The sequence below is a fragment of the Uranotaenia lowii genome, chromosome 1, assembly GCF_029784155.1.
Source record: "Uranotaenia lowii strain MFRU-FL chromosome 1, ASM2978415v1, whole genome shotgun sequence".
Taxonomy (NCBI): Eukaryota; Metazoa; Arthropoda; class Insecta; order Diptera; family Culicidae; genus Uranotaenia; species Uranotaenia lowii.
Window position 1 is genome coordinate 81,738,220 of NC_073691.1, and position 23,291 is coordinate 81,761,510.

Here is a 23,291-nt window from a genome sequence, read left to right on the forward strand (position 1 = left end):
CAGCGTTGGGGGTATTTCAACCTTCAATAAACCTGTTAACACAAAACCGAAGACCGATAAAACGGCTCCGAAAACACTGAGCACATGGAGCAAACCGAAAAAGGGTAGTCAAACATGTGCAAAAGGCAAAAAGCCAGTGCAATGCCCCACATCCACGGGCAAAGCACTACCAAAATAAACACCTTAAAGTGTGTCCAGGCGAATCTTCATCATGCCGTAGGAGCCTCGTGCACACTACTCAGAAGATTCGCCGCCGAAGACCTGGACCTTGCCTTTATCCAGGAACCTTGGATTAACAAGGGTAAAGTTAAAGGGCTATACACGCCGAATGGTAAGATTCTATACGATGAAAGCAGTTCTCACCCAAGGGCTGCTTTACTAGTAAACAATAGAATTAAATTTACTCCCTTTACAGAATTCATCAGCGGAGACATCGCAGCTATACGGATCGAAATACCAACACCGAAAGGTAGGCACACGGTAAGTGTAGCGTCAGCGTATTTCCCCGGAGATAGCACAGATATACCCCCACCGATGGTTGTAGAATACATGAGAAAGTGCCGGGCTCAAAACCAGCAATTCCTCGTATGCTGCGACGCTAACGCACATCACACGCTGTGGGGAAGTACCGACATCAACGCTAGAGGTGAGTCCTTACTAGAGTTTCTTTCACAAAATAATATCGAAATTTGCAATGAGGGAAACAAACCAACGTTTATAACGAGAAATAGACAGGAAGTCCTCGACTTAACTCTATGCACACCACTACTTCTAGATAAAATTAAAAACTGGGAGGTATCGGATGAAGAATCACTGTCTGATCACAGACATATCTCATTCGATATAGTGGGAGGGTTTATAATCAAGGACGTTTATAGAGATCCCAGGAACACCAACTGGAGTCTTTACAAACACACACTTGAAGCTTGCAATCCTTTGTTGGAAACGAAAATACGAACAACAAAACAGTTAGAGGAAGCTTCAAACAATTTCACCAATAAAATCATATACGCTTTCGAAGCCAGCTGCCCACTCAAGGAACGTGTTTCAAACAGGAAAGTTCCTTGGTGGAACAGACAACTAGAAAAAGATAAAACTCAACCTAAGGCATTCAGACCTATCAGTCTAACGTCCATTATTTTAAAAATAATGGAGAAGATACTTGACGAGTATATTAAATCGCAGTATCTTAGCTTAAGTAAGCTAAACAACTTCCAGTATGCTTACAAAAAAGGTATGTCCACGGTTACGGCCTTACATACCCTTACACAAAAACTAGAAAAGACTCTAGAGGCAAAAGAAATAGCACTCGCTTCTTTTTTAGACATTGAAGGGGCATTCGACAACGCATCTCACACTTCAATCGAAACAGCTATGAAAAGACGAGGGTGCCACCCGGCAATCGTTAACTGGACCAGTGCCATGCTAATAAACAGAACCATTTATGCAAGCTTGGGAGGGATTACAATCAAAGCCACACCAACGAAGGAATGTCCCCAAGGCGGGGTTCTATCACCGTTGTTGTGGTCCTTGATAGTGGACGACCTCCTAAACAAACTTGTATCCATGGGATTCGAAGTTATTGGCTTTGCAGACGACGTAGTTATTATAGTTCGGGGAAAACATGAGAATGTGTTGTCTAATAGAATGCAATCTGCACTTAATTACGCACTATTCTGGTGCAGGGAAGAGGGACTGAACATAAACCCTTCCAAAACTACCGTGATAGCCTTCACTAGGAGACGAAAAATTACACTAAAACCTCTAACATTAGATGGGAAAGTGTTAAACCTCGAATCACAAGTGAAATATTTAGGCATAGTACTAGACTCAAAGCTATCATGGAACCCACAGATAGAGCATGTAATCGCTAAGGCTACAACAGCTCTATGGGTCTGCCTGAAAGGAGTAGGGAAAAAATGGGGACTAAGGCCGAAAATCATCCATTGGATATTTACAGCTATAATAAGACCCAAAATCTCTTATGCCTCCTTAGTATGGTGGACCAAAACTATGCAAATTACAGCCCAGAAAAAACTAGCGAAGCTTCAAAGACTAGCAACGCTAGCTATAACTGGCGCTAAGCGAAGCACACCGAATGAGGCTCTAAATGCACTACTTAATATTCTGCCTCTACATCAATTCATTGAGTTAGAGGCGGAACGTAGTGCCTTGAGACTCTCCAAACACAAAACGCTCTATGAAGGAGATCTTACAGGACATCTCAAAATCCTAAAGAAATTTAAATTAAACTCACTTATTGTGAAAAATGATGACTGGATGGAGCCCATTTTTAACCTAGACATACCATACAATGTACAGTGAGGGGCAAAATAAAGTGTCCAAATTATTTTTTTTCAATTTCTTTTATTTTTCTGGTTTAAATTCAACGAAAACACATCGTTATCATTTTTAAAATATTGTTTATTATGTTCTTTTCAATTTTTGTTAATGTTGCGCTGGAAAAAAAAGAAAGTTTTTCTGATAGATAAAAAACAGTTAATATTCCAAAAAAAAAACAGGGGCAAAATAAAGTGTCCAGATCAGTACAGCTTCAATTAATTCAAACTGAAGGCAAACAAGAACGATTTAATAATGGGTATGGCCTCCTTCAGCCTTCAACACCTCCTGCAAGCGCTTCGGCACACTTTTAACAAGGTTGTGCAAGTGTTGTGGGTCGAGTTCCTCCCACGCATGCTTCATGGCATCAACATAAGTATTTTTAATTTGTCACACCAGTTTTATCAATCAGAGCATCGAGGATGGCCCACAGATTTTCGATGGGGTTCAGATCAGGACTTTGTGAAGGTCATTCAAGGGGTTTGATGTGGCAGGAACGGGAAAATGACGTCATCAGATTGGCCGTATACTTCGGATCGTTATTCTGCTGTAAAACGAAGCGCTCTCCGAGGCCCGTCTTGATGAGGGATACCTCGAGGTTTTCCGGCAGGATATTGCAATATGACTCAGCTGTCATGATTTCGTCAATTTTTACCAAATTGCCCACCCCACCCCAAGAAAAGCACCCCCACACCATCACGTTACTTCCTCCGTTGCTCCGTGCTCGATACCAATCGAAAACGCTTACTGAAGAAGATAGTAAGTTGCTATCGAAATACCGGTATCTGAACTTTTCATTTACCGTGGTTGAATTAAAAGAATCTTTCGATTGCTTTGATTCAGAGGAAAATATTGTTGTGGGCCGACGAATCCAAATTTGAGCTATTCAACCGGAAGAAGCGGGATCATATGTGGCGCAAGTCGGGTGAGGAGCTCCAAGACCGCCATATCCAAGGAACAGTCAAGCACAGAGGAAGTAACGTGTTGGTGTGGGGGTGCTTTTCTTGGGGTGGGGTGGGCAATTTGGTAAAAATTGACGAAATCATGACAGCTGAGCCATATTGCAATATCCTGCCGGAAAACCTCGAGGTATCCCTCATCAAGACGGGCCTCGGAGAGCGCTTCGTTTTACAGCAGAATAACGATCCGAAGCATACGGCCAATCTGATGACGTCATTTTCCCGTTCCTGCCGCATCAAACCCCTTGAATGGCCTTCACAAAGTCCTGATCTGAACCCCATCGAAAATCTGTGGGCCATCCTCGATGCTCTGATTGATAAGACTGGTGTGACAAATTAAAAATACTTATGTTGATGCCATGAAGCATGCGTGGGAGGAACTCGACCCACAACACTTGCACAACCTTGTTAAAAGTGTGCCGAAGCGCTTGCAGGAGGTGTTGAAGGCTGAAGGAGGCCATACCCATTATTAAATCGTTCTTGTTTGCCTTCAGTTTGAATTAATTGAAGCTGTACTGATCTGGACACTTTATTTTGCCCCTGTTTTTTTTTTGAATATTAACTGTTTTTTATCTATCAGAAAAACTTTCTTTTTTTTCCAGCGCAACATTAACAAAAATTGAAAAGAACATAATAAACAATATTTTAAAAATGATAACGACGTGTTTTCGTTGAATTTTAACCAGAAAAATAAAAGAAATTGAAAAAAAATAATTTGGACACTTTATTTTGCCCCTCACTGTAACTATCAATGATAGGGACGTGTGGGAGTCAGGTGGACCTGCGGTTCCTCCCAGATCTATCCTGTTCTTCACTGATGGGTCAAAAATGGATAATAGAACTGGGGCAGGGGTTTTCGGACCTAGACTCAGGATCTCAATTCCTATGGGAATCTGGCCAACAGTATTCCAAGCTGAAATTCAAGCAATTCTAGAATGCACTTTATCCTGTTTGAAAAGGGGATACAGGTACACAAGTATCTGCATATTCTCTGACAGCCAGGCTGCTCTTCGAGCACTAAGTACGTTCACATGTTACTCCAAACTAGTTTGGGAGTGTATAGTTGCACTAAGAAACCTGGCCATAAGGAACAGAGTATCTTTATTCTGGGTACCAGGCCACTGCGGTATCCTAGGGAACGAAGAAGCAGACCAACTAGCTAGGGAAGGATCTCAGGGACTGTTGATTGGACCTGAACCTTTCTGCGGAGTATCGAGAAGTGCCTTGACTATGGAGCTCAAGAACTGGGAAAGCACCACTATTGTTTCCAACTGGAAAACAGCGGAGGGAGCAACTCAGGCAAAAAGATTCATTGATCCAAGCGCACGACTCTCCAAAAACATGTTGAATTTGAGTAAGCACGAGTTAAGTACTTACACAGGTCTCTTGACCGGACATTGTCCAACAAAACAGCATCTCAAAAGGATAAACATTATTCAAAACGATGACTGTCGGTTCTGCGGGTTCGAAAAAGAAACTGCAGAGCATCTCTTATGCAACTGCTGCGCCCTCCTAAATAGGAGAGAGCGAGTACTTGGGGCAAAGTTAATAAGCGCACAAGACATATGGTTGCATATCAGCCCTAAGAAGGTTATATCATACATCTTTGATATTATACCCGATTGGGATAAAATGCTTAGTCAGCAATCAACTGTCACTCCAATCAATAGTGCAGGTGAACCTGAAAGCATATATTAACGCGGGGTAAATACCACAATAGATCAGCTACTGGTCGCAGTGGGCTCTCCCCTACAAGGAAAAAAAAATGCTAAGAACCCGATCAGAAGAGCATATAAAAATGATAACTAAAACATACCTCAACGAGATATTAATATCTCATCCAGATATAAATACTCCAGATTTAACACATTCTCACTGTTTTCGAGTTTCAGTTTCTTCAATTTAGGATATACATACATTAGAGTGCCCAAAATGACCCGATTTTTGGACAAGTTATGCGCTGCATATTCGGAAAAGGTTTGCTTAACGAGCATGAAGTTTGTATGGAATTTCGAGACATTTTGTTCGGAATGAACATGAAAAACCAAACCATCAATAACTTTGCCCCCCCCCCTAAGGTTGCCAGAATTTTTTCAGCACCTATTCAAACCAGATAAATCCGGGCTATTTCATCTAAAAAACTAGCAAAATTCGGGCATTTGACTTCAAAATTGTCGGCCAAAAATCCGGATAAATTTGGTAGTAATTACTCAGTGATCTGGCGAACGTGGGGTGCCCGAGAAATTGGAGAACGGTTGCTATGAACCGAGTGAATTTTAGGAATTATGTTCGTCAAGTTATGTCGTAAGACGGAATACTATGTAAATAAATAAATAATACTCAGTGAAAATTAAGATTAAAAAAGCTTAAAAATTTTTTTTTTTCATCAAAACTTATCAGAAGATTTTTAATTGTATTTTTGGCTTCCATAAAACCTTTCATGATTATTTTTTTTTAACTTGCTCTAAAAAAATCGTTTTAGACGCATTCATTAAAAAAAAAATTACAACACTATTTGTTTTTTTTGTTCAAATTAGCGAATAAAGTGAATAAATTCGGGCAAAACCCGGTCTTTTTCAATGAAATCCGGGCAACCGAGCCGGACCGGACTTTTCCCAAATTTAGTATTGAATACGAGTTTTCATAAAGCTGAAATTATGACAAATATTTTATCCAAAGACCGTAACATTGGACTGAGTCGATTTGGAGTAATTTTTGAATTGCTCAAACTCTCGGGTCTAAAAAGCTTCGTTTTGGTCCAAAACTAATCCATGATTTTTTGCAGAATTTAAAAGTTACTTTTTTTCCTTATCAGATTCAAAGTAACGGTCTTCGACAAAGTTGTTCAGCGGAAAATTTCCTTAAGGAATTTTATAAATTGGCACAAAAACCATAAGCTGGCTCGGTTTCACAGACAAAACAAAAATGATGTTGATTTTTCAGTACAAAATATTCAATTTTCCCATACCAACCTAAAAGTTCAAATTTACTCATGTAAACGTTACTTAACAATTTTGCAAAAAATCATGGATGAGTATTGGACCAAGACGAAACCTTTTAGACCCCAGGGTTTGATAAATTCACAAATGACCCCAAATCGACTCAGTCTACCGTAACATTCATCACTTAATGATGCGTCAAAACTGTCGACCACCCTGACCGTAACACTCAAGTTGAAATGCATGCCATTTCGTCTAATATTTACCAATTACAACCATTTTAAATTTTTAAACCGTTCCAAAGATTTTGCAATATAGTGCAACAAAAATGGTTGAAATCGGTTTATGAATTTGATAAGTATCACAAAAATCATCTATATAAAGAACGTTAGAACAAGTAAAATGATAAAAACATCTTTACTAGTGGCTCCAGAGAGTGACCGTTAAACGGCCTTTATTTGAGTTAAACATCACATGAGTTACAAAAGACGCAACATCAACCATAATAACGACTAAAAATAACACACAGTGGAAACATTCACGTTTTTTTTATAAATCATGCCATCTTATAGTCTCTGGAGCCACCAGTTTGGAAATCTCGGAGAATTTGCTATCGAATTAAGCTGTAAATTTACGAAATCATTCGTCGAGGTACGTGTTAATGCATCTATTATAAGAATCGTTTTTCAACAATTTGACAATTATTTCTGTTTGATGATCGAAACTAGTTTCCTAAGATCATTTTTGATTGTTATTTTTCTCTGCTTCATCATTTAGTCTTATTTAAGTATTCGCAGGATATAGAAAAATTTTCTCAACAAAAAAAAAACAATGGAAGCGACCTTTAGGTCGAACATACTGAAATGTTGTGTACCAAACGAATGCAAAAAGCGCTTTAAAATTATGAGTACTGATCCACAAAAAATGTGTACCAAGAAAATATAAAAAAATCTAAATTCAAAAAAATACAAAATCAAGATTTAATAATCGAATGAAATTCAGTGTAATCTTAATTTTTTTTAGACCATAGACAATCTATTATATAAAATTCTCTTGTAACGGTGTTTGTAGTACTACTCCTCCGAAACGACCCAAACGATTCGAATGAAATTATTTTTAGAATATTCTGTTGCCATGCGAATCGGTTTATATCGAATAAAAACAACACAAAGTCGCATCAATTGTCCGTAATCATTAAATTTGTAGTTTTTTGAATGAAAAAAAATCATGGCTTCAATTTTTTCGAGTTTTTTTTTCCCTTTGGGCGGTTTGTTTTTCGTCTCCAAGGTCGAGGCGTCGCGATCAGACGTCGCGAGAGAATAGTTACCATAGCATAGCATACTGCTTAGTGGGAACATTTGGGCGCGTATTTCTCAACCAAGCATACTGTCAATGCACGTGGACGTCGTTGCAAGATAATAGTAACCAAAGCATACTGTTCATTGACCGCTGGAAAAATTTAAAAATTAGGCGCCTGTTTCACAACCAAGTACCTATATTTCGAGCGATATGCAACCTAGATGTGTTTTTTTCCTTGCTTATTTGTACACAGCACAGGGTAATAAATGACGCCTAAATGTTACATGAATTGATATTTTCTAGATCGATTTCAAATAATTAAACCATTTTTAATTCGTGTTAATTTAAGTAGAAAATTGTTGTCCAAAAAATATGAATATTATTGTATTGATATTGGTATTGATAAATATGAAATAATGACACTTTGCGGTTGTTTGAAAATAAGAAATTGGGAAGCTTTACATTCAATTCCGTATAATCCAATACGCCTAGAACGCTGAACACATTAACTGAACGAGATTCTGTTCTTTGAAACAGATTATATAGGATTGAAGTTTTTTAAGGCCGAATGAACTTTTTGATTTTTTGCAAACGTAAGTTGAAGTTATCAATAAAATAATCTACTTTTCAATAACAAAAAGTGAGATTATGCATTTTCCGGAAGAATTTTCAATTAAGAAAGTAAACTAGAGCAAGTGCAAACTTTCAACTTTTACAAAAAATTTGTACATTATTTCTTCATCTAAAAATTGTTCGGCCCAAAAAAAACTGTCTGGTTAAATAAACTCAACTCTTTTTTTTTAATCATTCATCAAAAAACTGTTTACACGTTTACTGTTTGTTTACACACAATTTAAATACGAACTTAACATGGATAGTATGTTTTTGTTTAATATATTTTGGCTACATAGAAGAGACTTTTGATTTACTTTTTTGTTGAAAAGTTTTTTTCGATTGATATTCCAGGGGCAGCAAGATTTTTATGATGAACTTTTAATATGACCTGAAAGTGTTAAAATAATATAAATTCCTGTAATTTCTTAGGTGGAATAAGTTAAAAAGCCATATTTAGCAATAAAACATCTACAATTCAAGAATTTTATCTCCAAAATGGCCAGAAAGGATATCCCGAGTGTTGAATCTGAAGCGGATATTCAAAATTATTATAAAGGTCTTTGTAAATCAAGGTCTTTTGGTTGAACAGCATTCAGTGAAATTGAAGTACCAAGCATTAATTTAATCCGGAGAAAAACTTAGGATATATCAATGAAAGTTGATAAAACAGACAAACAAGAACAAGTATTAAATTCATTTTAAAGTCTTTTCACTGACGCATCTGAAAAAGACCTATGTGTTTTAACTTGCCCCAATAAATGGGACAAATGTATACTTCGATATGTCAACATAAAAAAATTTTTTTTTTAATTATTTTTTCAGAAAATATGAAAGTTAAACTGTGGTGACATCTGCCCCGGTGTTTCCTTTTTTAAATGAACTCATGAAACCATCGAAGCCTGAACAGATTATTTCTTTTCGACCTATTAAATTTTAAAAAATCTGATTTTCAAATAAATGTTATTTAAATAAATCTTAAAAATATTACGTAATCCTAAATGAAATCGAAGATCACCACCAACAATTTTCAGGAAATTTCGAAATCAGAACATCCCAATGCTTCAATTAGAATCTTTAAAATAATGGGTGAATATATCTAAACATATGTTTTCCTCTTTTCAAAACCAATCGTTTCTTTGATTCATTGGGCTAAAGTTCAAAGGAATTAATTTGCATTTTTTGCTTGAATTAAAAAAAGCAATTTGCAGTATGCAAAATCGTCAGATTTAATGACAAGTGCTGTTTGGGAACATTTTAAGTTGAAATGTGTAAAGTCTATAACTTAAGTATCAGGCGAAACTTTTTGGAAATGATTTTGGTGAAAATGTGGATTTTAATTCAAACTACTTCGAAGCATAAGGATGGTGAATAAAAAGCTGTTTGAAAATGGTTAGTAAAAAATCTTTTCTTATGTGTTTCATTTCTTCAGCTCTAAAAACTATACCATCCAAAGCTAATTGGCAGCTGAAAGCGCTGCGTTAGGCAAAATATTCGGCAAATACTCCAGAAATTGTCCCAATATTCAAAATTATATAAAAAAAAAGGTTCATAAGCAATATATTCCAATAAATGAGAAACTTTTTATTTTGGTTTGAACCTTAATGTAAACTCGAACAAAACGGAATAAATCTACTAAATGGAATACAGCAAATAAAACATACATATTATCAACATACAGTTATTTATGGAACAAGTTACAAAAATTATATTTTAAAAGACCCTTTGTTTAAAATTCTTATGTTTTATTTTGATAGAATTAAGCGGGACGATTCAAGTAAAGGGAAAGCAGGGAAATGTAAAAAAATCTAGGGAAAATGGAAAATGGACGCCAAGTTGTACATGGTAAGACGAAGTTTACCGGGTCTGCTAGTCTATTATATAAAATTCTCTTGTAACGGTGTTTGTAGTACTACTCCTCCGAAATGATCCAACCGATTCAAATGAAATTATTTTTAGAATATTCTGTGGGCATGCGAATCGGTTTATATCGATCAAAAACAACAAAAAGTCGCATCAATTGTCCGTAATCATTAAATTTGTAATAAATTGAATCAAATTTAAGTCATGGCCTTCAATTTTATCGAGATTTTCTTTCTTTTCGGCGCCGGGCGGTTTGTTTTTCGTCTCCATGGTCGAGGCGTCGCGAGCAAGCGTCGTAGGAGGTTAGTAACTATGGCATAGCATACTGTTTAGTGAGAATATTTGGGCGCGCATTTCTCATCCAAGTATAATTTCAATGCATGTGGTGGCCATATGAAGCCTAGATGTGTTTTTTTCTTCTTGATTCCTAGATCATTTGTACAGCACACAGTAAAGAATGACGCTAACATTTGATCTAGATTGATATTTTGCCGATCAAATCAAAACCATTTAAACGATATGAAAAAATTAAAACTTTAATTCGTGTTATTTAAAGAAGGAATTGTTGTCTGAATAATATGAATATGAATATGAAATAATGGTATGACTCTTTGCGGACATTTGAAAAAAGAAAAATGGAAAGATTTGGTTTATAATTCAATTCGCTAGAAATATTTTTCGAACATGTACAAATGTGCTTCACAGAAGTTGTATCAAGCGCTTTTAATTTTATAGAACAACCACAAAATCCGTTGCAAATGAACAGACACATGAACTGAACAAGAACCTGTCCTTTAAAATAGATTATATAGGATTGATGTTCATTTAAAGGCCGAATGCAAAGAATTGCAAACGTTCAACATTTACAAAAAAATGTATGCATGGTTTCTTAATTTATAAATTGTTGGGCCCAAATACACAATCTGACTAAATAAACTTAACTTTTTTTTTTAAATCGTTCACCAAAAATCTGTTTACAGGTTCCCTGTTTGTTTACACAGAATTCAAGTACGTACTTAACACAAATGTGTGTTTTTGTTTAACAAATTTTGACTACATAGAAGAGACTTTAGATCCGATTGTTTGTTGTAAATTTTTTTTGTGATTGATTTTCCAGAAGCATAATTTTTTTGATAGCAGAAGTAGAATTATTTTTGATAAGTTTTTATTATGACCTAAAAGTGTTGAAAATAATATTAACTCCTGTCATTTCACACGGTGAAACAAGTGGCAACACGCCTTTTAGCCATTAAACATATAAGGTACACCGGGGTAAGTGGGGACGGTTTTTCGCATAGTTCAACTTAAAAAAATCATTAAAAAATCAGCAGTGGGTCAATTTTGATAAAATCACGTTCAATGTGATGCAGAACATGTTGTTCACAAATGCTGAAGAGATGAGCTTGATAGATGCAAAGCGAAAAAAGTTATCACGTAAATTGTTATGGACTGCTGGTGTCTTCACTTACCCCGCTTTATGGGGTAAGTGGGGACGGTAGATTTTCCTTTGATTTCTCAAGAAATTTTCAACAAATTTGTGTTTTTTTGGTTGAATACGTTACTTTATTGCTCGAACCGTCCGAAATTTTGAAAAAAGTTCATGGTACTATTAATAAGGCATCTTTCAATGATTATTGTGTGTAATCCGATATTATCGAAAATATATACTTATTTTAGAAAAAACAACTACTTTTCCTAATTTTTAATGATCTGTATGCTAAATAAAGCTAAATTGTATTGAATGAAGGGGAGAAAATTGGAAAAATGTGTAAACATCAAGTATGTATAAAGCCGTCCCCACTTACCCCAGGTAGGGTTTGGAAACAAAATTTTAGATTTTTGCAGATAAACCCTTTTTTCTCAATTTTTAACCGTCGTTTCTTTTCCTAACTGGTTGTTCCGAATGTAAGGATTGTTTCAATGTAGAGTTTTTCGTCAAGAGTCAGCTACTTTACGAGAAATTTGCGATTGAAAAAAACGAAAATCACCTCGACATCGTAGTTAAAAATATAAAATTTACAAAAAGTCACCGTAAACATTCGCAATTGTCGGAACCGTATCCCTTTAACAGTTATTGGATAGATTACAAGTTAATTTAACATTTTGCATTAAAAGTTTGAAAAAATAGTTCACAGTATTGTTTTAATAGCCATCATCCCCACTTACCCCGCGTCCCCACTTACCCCGGTGTACCTTACCAATTTTTCTCTAAAATAGTCAGATAGGGTATCCCGAGTGTTAAATTTGAAGCGGATATTTAAAATTTTTAAATGTCGAGGTAAATGTACATGAAAATTTCCAGAAAAAAGAATGAAATGATCGTAGCCTTAAAAGATAAGTTCTTTTTTATGTATTTAATTTTTCAAAACCTGCATTCCAATTAAATGTTATTGAATCTTGAAAATATCACATAATCTTAAATAGAATCGCAAATCACCTTCAACACTGTTTAGGAAAATTTTAAATCAGACAACAATGGTTTAAATTGGCAGGTATGTCTTTAAGGAAATAATGAAAATAAAAATGCTTTAATACGGTTGAATAACAAAAAAAAATTAAACCTAAATTGTCTCCTTTCAAAACCAAATTCAATTCCTGCATTTTTTGCTCGAACAAATAAAAAAAAAGGGCGAACTTTTTTTTGAACATGATTTTGATGAAAATATGGAAATAAAAAACCACTGCTTCCAAAGGCGAAGAAAGTGAAGCTGCTTGAAAATGGTTTGTAAAAAATCTTATCTAATGTTTTTATTTCTCCAGTTCTAAAAAAATATACCATCAAAAGCTACTCGGGAGCTAAAAGTGCTGCGCTAGGCAGAATTTTGGGCAAAACTCCATAAATTGTCCCGATATTAAAAATTCTTCTTCCATAAAGTTTCATATGCAATGAATTCCAATAAATGAGAAACTTTTGATTTCGATTTAAACCTTGAAGTGAACTCGAGTAAAGCGGAGAAAATCAACTAAATGGTATACAATTATTAAAACATAGATATAATCACATATGTTATTTATGGAACAAGTTATAAAGAGTAGATTTTTTTTAAGCAAGAGGCTTGCCAAGTTTGATGGTAACGTTGCAACGTGTTGAGTGCTGAAAAAATCGAATTTGCAACGGGAAGCTGTTACCTGATTTCATTTGCCAATATTCAAAGCATCCGAATCAAAGAAAAGTAAACGAAAAGGATTCATGTATGTAATATGCATGTAAAATTGATGGGAGAGAATTTTTTAATAATTTATGAAAAGACCCGTGGAATTGAGTTAAAATTCCTAGATTTGATTCCGATATAATTGAGCGGGACAATTCGAGCAAACGGAAAAGATGGATATGTTAAAAAACTAGGACATGTTCAAGAAAGCGGTACGATTAACAACTCAAGACTTGATGTTGTTTTTAAGTCAAACAGCGAAAAAAAAAATAAATTGACGCCAAGTTTAACATGGTAAGACGAAGTTCACCGGGTCTGCTAGTATTTCTATAGAATTCTATGAGTGTTTAAACACTCTTAGTGACAACTAAATGGAAAACGTTAGTTTATAATATAAATAAGTAAGGTTACTTTAAAAAAATATTGTTTGCGATATTGAAAAAACAGTGTATTCATTCTGTAATACAGTAATATCAACACTAGCCCTATGACTGATGTCGTTTTCTAGTTCCAAAGACAGATTTAAAGTAATGGATACGAAACAAGCGAAATAGAACTATTTTCTCTCATGGAGGCTCCAGAGAGAGCATCACAATAAAAATTTATTTTAAGTTATTTAAAATGACATAGTTTTCATGTGTTGATGATTTACATGTGTTGAAAAAATCACATCCGTTGAAAATATCTGTGATCTTGAACTCTCTGGAGCCACTCGTAGATATGGAAATCTTTAAACGATAGCTCCGGTTATCAAAATATGGTAAATTATTTCGATTATATTTGATACAGGTATGTATTTATATTAATCAGATTTTGTCGTTAAACCAGAAGAAAATTAATGAAAAACTATCATTTTCCTTGCTGCATCTAAGCACCTTTTCCTATTGAGGTCGTTTGTAATAAGAATTAGTTTGGATTATTATAAAATATAGCCATACCTGATGTAAATGATCCTTAAAGTTTACAGCCTCTGGAAAAGATAAGAGAACAACATGTTAAAAAGTCTGAGTAGAATGCTTAAAATTTCCTGAAATCTTCTTGTAATTGAATAATATTCTTGAAGCTTTAATAGTCTGATTGGTGCGAATAGCCATATTCTCGTAATATGACATGAGACAAGAAATCATTTTCAAACCAGTTTCGGTTTTCATAAAAAAAAGATAAGCAAAAAAATTAAACTGAAGATTGGTGACCTTGAAGGTTTAAACCGAATGGGAACACTTTTCTCGCTCACAATGCGAAATAACAACTTTTTCTGATATGTAAGACTCTTCCTCCGTACCCGAACAGAATCCATGTATCGAAACGAATTACAAGCTAAATCAGCGCGCTGTTGAAATTGCTTGCTGCTCTAAGCTTTTGAATTAAAATCCAATCCCCGATCAAAGCTCCAGCTAAATTGAAACCAAGGCCGGATTAAGGGGGGGCAAAAGGGGCAATTGCCCCGGGCCCCCCGGCTCAGGGGGCCCCCCGAGGAGATTTCTTTAAACTTTACTTTAATCATACTACTTCAATTTCTACAAATCTATGAAAAGAAATCAAAACTGGAAAATCGAAATGAAAACTTGAAATTTATCAACTGAAGAGGATCCCGTGAAATAATATCTAGAAAAGTTAAGGGCCCCCCCTAGAGTAACCAGTGAAAAAGTTCTCCCGCATTTTGCGGGCTAAGAATATCAAAATCTTGGTATTTAATTTCAAAATTTTCACCCCAACATCTGGACAAAAATAATGTGAACCGAATTCGAAACAAAAATTAAGAAGAATATGAGGCAAAACACCTAAATTTTGATTTTTTTTTTTCGAAACAAATCAGTCAGGATGTAGTACAGAACAGGAAAAATAAAGAAAAACATCTTCTCATTTTCATTACATAGGGGAAAGTCAGGTAAGACCGACACAGCGGGTAAAATGGACACTTTAAATATTAAAAAAATGACAATGTTTGGTACAAATCTAATGATGGGAATATGTTTGCCTATGTGTATCAATACTTTCGAGATCCTTTGTTGATTTACTTAATGCAAGGTCCAATGATAATAAACAAAACAAACAAAAATTTTGAGGAAGCACAATCTGATGTGATTTTTTCTACTCAGAAAACAGTCCATAACTCGCGACATTTTCGGAAATTTCAAGCGTTTTCAACGTTAGAATGTTGATTAGGCTTCTTATTGACAACCTGGAGGAAAATCATCAAATTTTGGTCGACGGGCTAAATCAACAAAAGTTTTGAAATAAAAGTTGCTAGGTCGGGTAAGACCGACACTTCAAAGTCGGGTAATACAGACACATCATTTTCTCCAGATATTTCAAATTTTTCATCGGTTAGATCCTCCACATACATTCAAAAAACCTTGCAAAATCCTTGCAGTATCCAGGATAATACCAGGAATTATTATAACTTTTCACTTTTCGATCATTATTATTGAAGTTTCCGTTGGTTTATAAATTCTTAACCTTTCCAATTTAAGCGACGACCTTAGCAGGCGGAAAAATAGCTTTTTTTCTGAAGATGGTTGAAATAAACAGTGAACCGAAACGTTAAAAATTAAGCAAATCTTTTCTTCTAAACATCACCGAACAACATCAACGAGAACCCCAAGAAAAAAAAATTCTTTACCCTTTTCCCTCTCTATTTTTGAAAATAAAATCTTTAAAAAAAACTGTAGTTACCTAAATTTAACCAATAAACAGTACAGAGTTTCTTCATTGAATTTCCATCCCAATTTATGTCTTAGACTTGAATTTCGTATGGAAACATTTGAAACAGATTTAACCAAAATTTAACATAAACTGAAGTTAATATCCTGAAGTCAGCATATTTTTTTCCAACTGATCATTCCCAAATTATCGTAAAAACGATCTCATAGTTAATTTGCAAATATTTCTTCAGTTACTGAAATTTAGTTTCATGATTTTTCTGAATCTTGAGAACTCAGGATCTTTGTTCAAAGTCTTAACTCATTTGGATTCCTTATCTGACTTTTTTCAATGATAACCGATTCTATGTTTTAAACATTTAATCTCTATTCTGATTTTTTTTCCATCGATCATTTTTGAACTTATACCCCTTTGGCTTTGAGGACATCGAATGAAATTTTGTCACATTTAGAATAACAATTTGGTATTTTTTTTTCTATCTGATGAGAACCATATTCATAAACATTTCATGAAAACGTTTTTAGTGTTTCAAAGATATAAAATTGAAATTCACATTTGGTGCAATTTCTGTTTTGGCTCTGATTGTAGCTTTGAATCTCTTTTTTTATTTAATTCATATTTCGTTCATCAAAACTTGATTTGAAGTGATGATTAAGATTTGAGACACTGAATTGTGGTTCTGAATATTACCTGATTCTTAGTCTTGAATTCTTAAACTCCTATTTCTGAATCTCTATAGAATTTGAATTCAATTATTCTGTTTATTTTTTTATGAATTTTGTATCCAATAATTCAAATTTTCATGATACTTCCCAATTGTCACTAGATAAATATTTCTCGATGAAGCACAAACCAGTCGGTAAATGATGAAATGAAAATCATTTAAAATATTTATCTGAGATTTTTTCTAAATCAGAGATTTTTAGTCGGTTATAAGGGTGTTAATATAAATGAAAGTTAAATTTTGCATTTTGCAGCTCAAATCAGAGCTTTCATTTAAAAAAAATTCAAAAACTCTTCCGCAATGTTTGCACGTTATTAATTGACACATTTTATTTGAACGTACCAGAAACTATCTTTTACGCAAAAACATGGCTGTTTGAAGACAGTAAACTGAGCTCATATCCAGTTCTCATACACGTTAAAATGTCTTGTGTTCTCTGAGACAGCATTTAAAAAAATCGAATCATAGGGGCCCCCCGAAAAAAATAGCCCCGGGCCCCCCGATGGCTTAATCCGGCCCTGATTGAAACAAATTGATGCTTGCAAGTAGGATGGAAGTGGATCTAAAATCCACTTACTGACGCCCACCCACACACAACCCATATCAGACCCGACCGAGGCACGAGGCTTAGTCAATCGCCCGTCGTCCGACTTTCGTATTAAAGTTAGTAAAAAGGCGGCGGATTTCCTCCCCGGTTTACTCGTGTCGTGGGTCGAGTTTCTCTCTCCCCAACATGGGCTCATGATTTTTACTGAAATGGGAAGCTAGAAGCTGAAAGGGTAAATATGTAAGTTAGTCAGATGACAACAAATTCGCCATTCCATAGCTAATTTGCAAAGTTTTGTACTGAGCATAAGCGTTTTGTCTTGGAACTATTCCTTTTTTCCGTTCGTTTCTCTTTTTTTTTTATTGACGACCAGCTCTTAATTAAAACATTGATTAGCTTACCATCACATCAAACCCAGATCTATGACTAGTTGCATTTACAAGCTGTTTTTTTGCAGCTTACTCACTGATAAACTGATATACAGTAATACCTCGATATAAAGCAACGAAATTTTTTTTTTCGTTGCTTCATATCGAAGTTACGTTATATCGAAACACTACTTAAAATGGTCCTTCGGAGCATCGATAGTGATCGTAAATGTGAAAAAGTTTATTCTAAATTCTGTTTGTACGGATTTAATACATTTTACCATTAAAAATCTTGGCTTCAATGCTCTAATCGCTCCTGCTATGCTCAAAAGCGCCATCTGCAGACAGTTTTGTTTTTTATCTATTAATTCAATGCATTGCTTGACGTTTAATAATTGTGATAAATGTTACCAAATAATGAAATTCTGATATGATAAAGGCGATTAAAACCAAACAAAAATCCCAAAGAGGGTGTACATATTTTCAAAACGGCTCAGAAACATCAGAAATGTTTCTTTGTTATTTTCATATCAAGTGATAAAATCCGTGCATTCGCGATGGTGCAGAAGTCTGTAAAAAATGACTTTTCGCTCCCATATGTTTTTTCACTGCCTTTTGGGTCACCAAGCATCAGTTTAAAATTTGAGATGATGTAGAAGAAGAAATGTTTGCACATTAAATCATCCAGAAAATTCAAATAAGCTTGAAATGAAGTCGGTCTTTAATTTTCAGTTTTGACTATTGTTAAGCTTCATTTTTTGCTTACATGGCAAGCAGCTAAGAATTTCATGAAGAAAGTTATAACTATTTCAAAATAAAAAATCTGAATCCATTGAAAAGTATTCAAAAATGGAAGACTTTGCTTGCTAAATAGAGCTGTTAATAATTGCATGAAATGCTAAGGCTTTATAAGTCAATAAATTCTCTCGCAATGCAAAGTAGTTTTTTGAGATTTTTTTCCATCCTACTGTTACACAGCTTTCAAACAAGCAGTCAAAAATGATATAATAAAAAAATAAATTTTGGAAAGAAAAATTTTATAAAACATTGAAAAACTTTTCTGGGGAACAAGATAGGTTTGTGCTTTGTTCACATGAAATGTATTGCAAGAATCAAGGAACATTTTTCATCCAAAGTTTTATTTTTTGGAACTTTCATTGCGCTGATTCAGGGCTGGAAGGATCGCTTCCAGAATTTTTATAGCTATTTATGGCAGCAAAAACAACCAAAAAAAGTTATGGGAAGTGTAAAAATTTAATAATTTGAAATTTCCATACAAAGCCCGCAGCGGTCTACTGTACAGTGATTGATCAACTGTCAGCAATCATAAACACTTATTTGAATAAAAGACTACATTCCTTAACCTCACTTCAGCTTAAGCAACTTATCTGTAGGTGCAAATATAGTCATTAAGTTTTGAAATGGAGATACATGCTCTAGGCTGGATTTTCAAAAGCGACTCTCACAATACTGAAAGTACTGGAGTTACATTTTCAACGCTTGCGCTCATTCGCTCTTTATGCCCCCTGAATTCACCGCATGGCTCAGAAACAACATTATTATATTTTTACGACAAGAAAGTATTGAAATTAAACATATTTATTCAAATTAGGAACATTTTTAAAGCTACGTTATATAGAGGCAAAAGTTGCTTTATATTGGGTTACGTTATATCGAGGTTGCTTTTAAAAGAGGTTGCTTTATATCGAGGTATTACTGTAATTCTGAACCACATTTCCATCAACCTAAGGTTCGTGTCTTAACTGCTTAGCTTAGTAGGTAAGTGATTAATACACCACTGGTTGTGATGGAGCTTGCATTTAAAAATAACTCCTCGTGTTCTAATGACACGAGGAAAATTACATAAAAAATTAATTTTCTACCAAGCACTTTCAGCCTGCTTCAATTTTTCTGCGTGCAAAAGTATAAGTTGCTATGGTGTTCAATTTGTGTTTTGTTTCCTTTCGAGCAAAAAAGGTCCCGATGTTTGAAATGGACTAGATCCATTGAGCTTTGAAATTTGAGGAACAAAATTTGATACATACCTCATATGAAAATCGACTCTTCGTATTAAAAAAAATCCAATCATTAGATTAGTAAAATAAAAAAAAAAGAATTTCATAAAAGATTTGAAATTGAAGTTAAACATTTTTGAAGAAATTATTTTAGCAAATGTATGAAAGTCATAGATTTAAAGATTTTCAAGGCAAAAATATTCTTAATCTTATTGGATTCAAAGAGATTTTCAAATATTATGAATTGGAACGCTAGATCTTAGTTGGCTAACCAAGATGAGTTCTTCTTATTTTTGAAAACTCAAAACATACATATTGCTGCCATGACTGAAACTTTTTTAAAGCTGGATAATAGTTTGAAAAGCAATGCTTTCTTTAAAATTTTATGAAATGATCGTCTTGATCGACAAGGTGGGGCGCGGTCCTATGGGGGGGGGGTGATCGGGGTGATCACCCCCCCCAAGCGGCAAAAATCCGTTACAAAATACCCGCAAAAGCTCGAATTTCTATAAAAAGTTGGAACTTTTCTTAGTAGATGTGCTTTCCAATTTTAAAAATTTTCCACTCCGTGGGGGTGTTTATTCAACAAAAAAGTTAATTTATCACTTAAAAGGCTCAATATTTAAAAAAGTCGGTACACCAAACTCAAGCAGCTGTAACTTAGGATTCCCTGGACTGAATTCTACCAAATAACTTTTGTTGATAAGTTACTCAACGAAAGTGTGTTGTTGAGTGTTGATTTGGAATTTGCTTTTAATAAAATGTAGGGACAACTTTTTTTTTAAATTGTCACTAATTTCCCTCATATGTCTCAATTAACACGAGCAAATCGTAACAAATTTTAGTTTTTGCTTCAAATTCAGAGCTTCTGAATTCTTGATTTTGTTTTGAATTTTAATTAAATGAAAAATTTGGAAAAGTCATATAGGGGGGTGAAAATGGTTATAACACTGAAATACTTGTAATATTTGTTCTGCTTTCATCATACATTTATTGCCTTCAATTGCAAAATAAAAAATCAGGTTCTGAATCACAGTAAAGATTCTTTTTCGCGAGAATTTTTCACCTTCAATTTATCCACCATTCAAATATGAATTATAAACTTGAAATTATTAACCTATATTATAACATTAACCTATATTATAACAAAAATTCAAATTTTAGATCTGAATTCATTTAATTCTGTTTGAAATGTATCTCATCAAACATTCATATTATGGATGACTGTGAAAAAAATACAAGTACTGCCAAACAGAAATCGAATATAAAATATTCATAGTAAGAGTTTAAATTAAAAAAATGCTCAAGAGATTTCAGCAACAATAAATCGAAGAAAGAGATTACGTTTTATGACTTTTGCGTTTCCTATGAGTTTTTAGTGCCAAGAGGGAATAAAAAAGTATTTATATCAGCTGTTTCAGGAATTGGTGTTGGAGATAGAGATTCAAATTCATCTCTAGAACCCAAAATCTGCATTCAAAACTATAACACAAGAAAACAAAATTCACATTTTCCGAAGTGCAAAGATATCAACATATTTAGGAGCTCTAAATGCAAATTTGTATTATTTTATCGGCTCTTTTTTTCGGTATAAATTTTGAAAATACAAGGCTCATTTCAGAAATTTTTGCACTTTTTAGCAAAAGTGTAAAATATCAAAAAAAATTAGAAAAAAGGTATTAACTTAATGATCAATTTTCATAAAGACTGTGAGCTTCTTTCTTGAGCTTGAGCTTAGATAAACCGTACATTTCAGTAGTTGCTACTCCGTGATTGACAAGAACCATCAAAATTGTACATAGATCCAAATCAATGGGGCTTGGGATTAGCTTACCATTTTCTGTGTACACGTTTCGAAGGTTCCTTATGTTATATGGTCAATAACGGCGCCGGCCACGTCCTTACGGTTCATCGGGGAAAGGGAAGGACTGTTAGTTCGACTTCCGTTGCTACTAGAGACCGAATACACCCTCTAAATCTCCACGGTCGTCACAGAAAGGGTGGTTTGTTAGTGGGGAAGGTAAATATGTAAGATCTGGATTCCCTTTGGGAAGGGATGTGATCAAAGCAAAGTTAAATATTTAATGATCGTCGCGTTTTTATTTAGAGCAAATACGTCCTAACGTGCACGCTCCCCTTTTTAAACTCAAAATTAAGTAGTCCTGGTTCAAAACAGCACTTCGGTGGCTTCCCTCAACTTTGAGTTTGACTGGGCAATAGCAAAACTAAGTTCTGATAGGCATACTCAATACTAAGTTCGGCAGCCGAACTCGGATTTATCCTTTTTTTTCGAGGGTAGCTTATTTTCAGGGAATTAAAGGATGATTAAAATTTGTTGTACCCGGATGTTGCTGTTCCGGTACATTGGATTGCAATAACAGAGCTGTGGAAAGTTTTGACATTCCCGGTCAAAGAAAACTTCCGGATGTTACTTCCCACGGGAAGTAAACAACATCCGGAAGTGATGTGAACATGCATTTCATTATGAAGTTCCTTCATAGTCTTCCGGTAATTGTTCCGGAACGACATAATTTTGCGACGTGTTCGTTGGCTGCTGTTCCGGTTCGGACTGAACTCGCTAAGTGTTTTCAGTCCAACAAAGAGAGTTCAATTCTTAGTTCATAAGGTCGAACTCAGCTTTGATCCCTCGCCGAAGGAAAAAAAGGGATCAATTTTGAGTTCGCAGTTCGAACTCCGTTTTGATCCATCGCAAGGAGGAAAAAAGGGTACTTAACTTTAAGTTCATAGAATCGAACTATGTTTTGAACCTCGGTCATACTTAACCCTGAGTTAAAAAAAAGAGCGTGTGGCATTGTCATACACGTACAATGCACTTGGCACCGGTGCAACTCACCGAATTTTATCACGCGTTTAAAACGAGAAGAGCAAGAACGAGAGAAAGGGAGAGGGAGAGAGAGAAAAAACCGAATTTAACCTCATTATAAATATTTAATATTGGAATTATCATACACGTACGAAACACTTTTATCGCGCGCTGTAAACCAAGAGAAAACACGTCCAAACGCGGCATTGCAATACACGTACGAAATAAACGGGGGAAAATTATTTATCACCGAACACTGTACAAGCCTTCGATTTCACGGCGGGTAGCCAAAAAACTCACTACTAGCAACAAACGAACTTTATTTCTTTCGAATTTTTGGCAAGCTAATTAAAACTTTATCTGTCAGGTTCACATACATTAAGCAAATTTGAAATGAAATGAAAAATATACTTATCTTAGTATCCTGTTGAAAGGCATTTTTTCTGTGGGCAACGGTATCGGGTGAAAATTCGCCACTCGACGTCATCAAAAAACCATACATCGAATTTTATAAACTGGCAGCACAAAAATATAGTGCTATAGTTGCGCCATCTCCATTTGAAATGAATAATGAGCTTTCGAAAACTCATGACAGCGCCATCTCGTGATGAAAATCACTTGAGAAAAAAGGCATAACAGCGCCATCTTCTTTCAAAAAATGACATGCTATTTTTCTAAAGGCTTTTCGAGTTGCTGCCATTTTCTCGACTCACAAAGCAAACAAAAATACAAATATTAAAACATAAATTGCACTTCATAGTTAACACTTTTCACTAAAACTTCACAACTCTTCTAAGCACAATCACCTCAAAATTCGCTTTAACAAATAAAACTCAACAAAAAACAATTATTTCACCAAAAAATCAACATTTTTTCTTCTACTTGTAATAAGTAACACCATCAACACCACTCCCAGGGTTGCCCGATTCCGATCAATTTTCATAAAGACTGTGAGTAATTAATTTACCATAAGAAAAAATAGTAG

General features: G+C 34.7%; 1 protein-coding gene across 1 annotated transcript in view; it reads right to left on the reverse strand.

Moving 5' to 3' along the window:
* Positions 1 to 23,291, reverse strand: part of LOC129749487 (heparan sulfate glucosamine 3-O-sulfotransferase 6) — a 146,780-nt gene that overhangs the window by 83,747 nt on the left and 39,742 nt on the right. The window contains exon 2 of the mRNA XM_055744462.1: positions 14,103 to 14,134. The gene's annotated coding sequence lies outside the window, so the exon portion shown is untranslated. The remainder of the gene's footprint in view (positions 1 to 14,102; positions 14,135 to 23,291) is intronic.